Source organism: Panthera onca, chromosome D1 (genome assembly GCF_046562875.1).
Source record: "Panthera onca isolate mPanOnc1 chromosome D1, mPanOnc1 haplotype 2, whole genome shotgun sequence".
NCBI lineage: Eukaryota > Metazoa > Chordata > Mammalia > Carnivora > Felidae > Panthera > Panthera onca.
The window spans coordinates 14,523,164-14,529,078 of record NC_138348.1 but is presented as its reverse complement, the minus strand read 5'-3'; the positions used below and the strand labels follow the sequence as shown (position 1 = coordinate 14,529,078).

The 5,915-nt window shown below is 38.2% G+C and overlaps 1 pseudogene; it reads right to left on the bottom strand.

Moving 5' to 3' along the window:
- Window positions 1-4,013: 4,013 nt before the first annotated feature.
- LOC132660680 (olfactory receptor 4C16-like) lies at window positions 4,014-5,187 on the bottom strand (annotated as a pseudogene).
- Window positions 5,188-5,915: the final 728 nt, after the last annotated feature.

Genomic DNA, 5,915 nt, shown 5'->3' with positions numbered 1-5,915 from the left:
AGTATCACTCTGGTGGTAGGGCTTGTCTGTGTGTGGGGACAGGGGGTATATGGAACTCTTTGTACTTTCTGCTCAATTTTGCTGTGAACTTAAAACAACTTTAAAAGATAAAGTTGGGGCGCCTGGGTGGTTCAGTCGGTTAAGCCTCTGACTTCAGCTCAAGGTCATGATCTTGTGGTTCGTGGGTTTGAGCCCCACATCAGGCTCTGGGCTAACAGCTCAGAGCCTGGAGCCTGTTTCAGATTCTGTGTCTCCCTCTCTCTCTGCCCCTCCCCTGCTCACACTCTGTCTCTGTCTCTCTCTTTCTCAAAAATAAATAAAGATCTTAAAAAAAGTAAAAAAAAAAAAAAAAAGATAAAGTTTATTGGGGTAGTTAGGTGGCCCAGCGGTTAAGCATCTGACTCTTGATTTCAGCTCAGGTCATGATCTCATGGTTCCTGGGTCTGAGACCCACTTCCTGCTTTGCACTGACAGCATGTGGGGCTGCTTGAAATTCTCTTTCTCCTCTCTCTCTGCCCCTCCCCCTGCCCACATGTATGCTCTCTCTCTCGCTCTCAAAAGAAACTTAAAGCAAATTTAAAAATATACACTTTATTAATTAAAATATACACTATGGAACGGCAGATACATCAAATCATGTTGTAACTGGAATGAACAGACATCTGAAAAAGACTTTCTACAGAAACCAGAAAAAAAATTATGAAAGACCTTTTTTGCGTGCTTAATAGGATTTAATTAAAGGTCACTTAAGAAACCCAGCAAATATCATTGTGGAGAAGACGCTAGATAACAGAATTTTATTAAAAAGAAGATGGTTATAAAATGGAAAGTGTTTTAGAATATGTAAATAAAATGCAAGAGGTACAGTGAGTCTGTAGACAGTGTATAAAGAGGCATAAAGAACAGAAAACACAATGAGGAAGGTAAAATTCACCAGAACTGTCACAGCAGAGAGGAAGTGGAAAGATGGTTTCAGGATTTATTCATAAAGAAATAAAACTATCGCCAGATTAAAACTCTTCTTCTAGGCATGTTCTAGAATGTTTAATTACTTAGTTGGACCAAATAAAATTGTCACTAAAAATGAAATAATGGTTCAGATAATTAAACAACAGATTCATTTTAATGGCTTCTTTTAAATGGTGGTTATTTATTTTCATGATTATGCTTTCTTAATAACATGACTTTCTCTTTTAAAACATGATTAGTGGTGAAAATTATTATTTGCAATTAATATTGATCTAGTGTTAATGACGTTTTCTGATACAAATCTAGACACACATTCCATGTTAATGAGGCTTTAGCATTCTATAATACTAACAACTTTCATAGAAATCACTTTGGACTTCTTACAGTGAATGTTATGTTTAATAAGTTGAGAGCATTTTCTTTTTTTTTTAAATAGAGATATAAATGATGTATAGCATTATATTAGTTTCAGATGTACAACAAAATGATATGATTTATTGCAAAATAATCACCACAATAAGTCTAGCTAACATCCATCTCCACAGATGTTTGCACATTATTTTCTTGTGATGAGAGCTTTTAGATTCTACACTTTCTCACTCATTTTTATTACACAAAATCCTGCCAGAGGATTTGAAATTGTAGAGTTTTTAATTATTCCATATCAGAATTTAAGATACATCTCGAGATTTCAATAGTAAATTCCAAGCATATTTTGCTATCATTTGAGGCTTAAACTATTTACAAAAATTATATCCAGTTCTATGGTTCTGGATGTGAATATATTGACAAAAATTGCATGTTATAAAAAGAAAGAAAACATAAATGGAAAAAAAAAGAGAAAGACCTATTTTTGACATATAAACTCAAAGGTATTAAAGACTATCCTGTGAAATGTAGCTAAAGCGTTTTGCGGCAAATTCTTCTTGAGTTGTTAACAGCATTCAAATTCATGCTTGCAACTTTAGAATATCTCAATTTTTTAAAAGTCACACGCAGAAAATATGCTATTTTATATTCATGAATGAGCTTTGTACAGCGCATCAGCATAAACTGTCAAGGATTTCAGGGCATCAATATGCGACTTAAAAGAAGTACTTATATGATACATTTGTATAGAATTTTAAATAAAATATCTTAAACATTGTAATGGCATATTCTCATGAATAAGTTTTTACATGGATTTAATTTTTTAATTAAAAAAATTTTAATGTTTACTTTTATTTCTGCGAGAGAGAGACCAAGTGCGAGCAGGGGAGGGGCAGACAGAGAGGGAGACACAGAATCGGAAGCAGGCGTCAGGAAGATTTTATTTTTTAACCGATTTAGGTTGGCAGAAACATTACACAAAAAGTACAGTGATTTCCCATATAGAAGTTCAGCCCCCTCACAATTTCTATCACCTAACATTTCATATTAGTGCGGTACATTTGTTACCACTGACAAACCAATATTGATGCTGTTTTCCTAAAGTCTGTAGCTTACTTTAGGATTTGCTCTTGGTGTGGTTGGGTTTTGTGGATTTTGACCTATGCATTATATCATATATCCACCACCGTCCAAAACAGTTTCCTTTCCTGAAAAATGCCCTGTGCTCCACTGACTTACCCTTTTTTCTCTCATCCTGAATCTCTATCACCCACTGATTTTCTTTTTTCTTTCTTTTTTTTTTTTTTTTTACAATTTCCACAGTTTTTCTTTTTCCAGAAAGGGAATTCATAATTCATTTCTGTGATATCAATATTTCTGTTTCAAAACCTAAATATCCTCCTTGGGATTATCTCATGTATTGCTTTAATAATTAATATTTTAAAATTTACTATTGTCTATTGCTTGCACTCTCCCCTTCTGCCACATAAATATGTCAATCGTCCTTCATTTCGGTCATCTATGCTACAGTCCTAATAACTAATATTATAAACAAATTACTATAATTAGTATGATTCAAGGGGAACTTAACACCCTCAAAGTTAGGTGGAATCAGTATGAAATCATGTAGATTTTACCAAGAGGATACAATTATGATAATAAACCCAACCATCAAAGCCTTCCCAGTATCAGAGAACTACCTCAGAAACATGAATTTTCTCACCAACTCCTGTTACTGTTCTAGAAGGATGTCGGTAAACACATCATAAGATTTCAGAATATAACCCCAAGGACTGGAAGGGAGATTATGAGATTGCATACTATCCTTTACAACTTGAAGCTCCTATTATTACTTGAATAATTTCTTTAATAATTATTAATATTTAATAATTAATAATTCAAAATTATTAAATTAATAATTTAAATTTAAATTTAATAATTAATATTCAAGTAATAGTTATTACTTGAATAATAATTACTTGATACTTTCTGTCAAGTCAGGAAGAACAACTAAATTGAAGGTTAACGGTCAGATATGATGAGATGGAAATGCCTGATGAAGGACACTGGATGAGGGAAAGCCTGCCAGTCTGTGGTTGTGAGTCTATAGGGTGGTACAGAAGAGCAGAAGACACCAGGAGTCGACATGAAGAGGGGCAGGGAAAGCACTAGATCAAAACCACAAATTTTTAGACGAGACAGGTGGAGACAGAACGGTGAAGGGTATCTAAGTTGTAGACCTTAATACCTGTTTGTACCTTATGCTATCTATTCCTCTACGTAAAACCGACTTAACACCAACCAGTCTGTATTCAGATTGCTTATTTTCCTGAAAGAAGTAGTGTTCATGCCCCCAGGACAGGATTATATTAGCTCAACCATGAGATTATATTCTTGGGGCATCCAGGTGGCTCAGTCGGTTAAGCGTCCGACTTCGGCTCAGGTCATGATCTCACGGTTCATGGGTTTGAGCCCTGTGTGGGGCTCTGTGCTGACACCTCGGAGCCTGGAGCCTGCTTCACATTCTGTGTCTCCCTCTCTCTCTCTCTGCCCCCTCATGCTTGTGCTCACTCTCTCTCAAAAATAAGTAAATAAACATGAAAAAATATTATATTCTTTGTAGGCTTCTAGGTATGCCCAAACTATGAAGAAATACTTGAAACTTCCATTCGTTTTTAGCCATCTGAGATCAACTTCTTGCGCCATAATTTCCCATGGTATTTTTCACTGCTGCATTCTTCAGCATATAAATCAGAGGGTTGAGCAAACATTTCTCATTTGTATAAAACATAGCTATCATCTTTTTTTGTTTTAAGTTTATTTTTGAGAGAGTGACAGAGCGCAAGTGGGGGAGGGGCAGAGAGAGAGAGTGAGACCCAGAACCTGAAACAGGGTCCAGGCTCCTAGTTGTCGGCACAGAGCCGGTGGCAGCCGGATGCTGCTGGTTGCAGCCCTACGGTGGGGCCTGATCATGGGGCTGGACCCTGGGGCTTGAACTCGTGAGCCGCAAGATCATGACCTGAGCTGAAGTCGGACCCTTAACTGACTGAGCCACCCAGGCGCTCCAATCACAGCTATCATCTTATCCATGGGGAAGGTGGTTGCAGGGCGTGTGTATATAAATATGCAAGGACTGAAGAACAAGATGACCGCAATGATGTGGGAGACACAGGTGGAGAGGGCTTTTCTCTTCCCTTCAGCACTGTGGTTTCTCAGAGAATACAAGATGCTAACATAGGAGCACATCAGCATGACAAAACTCAGGGTACAAATGGCCCCACTATTGGACACCAAGAGTAGGTTGATTACATAAGTGTCTGTACAGGCAAGTCTCATCAATGGCTGCAAGTCACAAAAATAGTGATCGATCACATTGGGACCACAGAAGGGTAAACTCAAGGCCAGAAAAATCTGAGCTAAAGAACGTACACAGGACCCCACCCAGGCCATAGCCACCAGCACAGCACAGACCCGTCGACTCATGATGGTTGTGTAGTGCAGGGGCTTACAGATGGCCACATAGCGGTCAGCGGCCATGAGGATGAGAATGAAGATCTCCAGGCAGCCAAAGAAATGGAACGAGAAGACCTGTATCACGCACTCACTGAGATAGTGGTCTTTTTTGAAAGGGCATCCACAATCATTCTAGGGGCTACGGAAGTACAGAAGCAGGTGTCAGATAAGGATCGGTGGGCTAGGAAGACTCACACGGGACTCCTGAGTTCCCCGGGGGGCCTTGACAGTGGTAATGATCAGAATGTTACCCAGCAACATGCCCAAATAAAGAAGCAAGAAAATGACAAACACTGTTTTCCTCCTAACAGGATCCCCTGTCAACTGGAGCAGAAAAATTTAACATTATTCAGCTGCAAGATCATGAGTGAGAAGGGGAAGTCTGAAAAGATTTGTCTGCGAAAAAATAAAGAAATTGATTTACGGTGTGCTAGGAGATGTTATGGAATATTTTAAGCAAAATAGTTCATGATACCGTGTGTGATTGTGGGATATTTTCAGCAAAAATAAATATTCCTCATCAGGTACATTTTGTGGGTGTTTTTTTTTCCATGTCACTACAGTATTTTGTTTTTAATTTTTAATGACCACTTCAATGGGCATTATGAATCCCAAATTATCTTACTAGTGTGATACCTTTCTCAGCACCCCTCAATGTTTATTTACTGAGAGAGAAAGAGAGAGAGAGAAAGAGAGAGGAAGGGAGAGAAGGGGCAGAGAAAGAGGGAAACACAAACCAAAGCAGGCTCCAGGCTCTGAGCTTTCAGCACAGGGCTGGACACGAGGCTCCAACTCACAGACTGTGACAGCATGACCTGAGCTGACGTCAGATGCTTAACCCACTGAGCCACCCGGGGAACCCCTAGCACTTTTCAAATATAGCCCCCTGCTAGATTTGACATGATTCGGATTGATTTTGCCAATTCAGTGATTATAAAATTATGTGGCCCCATACTATTATTTCCTTCTTTATTTATATTTTAAATACATTTAATAAATACTGGGGTCCTGTTTTGTATCGTATATTGCTCAACTTATAGGATTTGACTGTTCTTGGAGGTTCA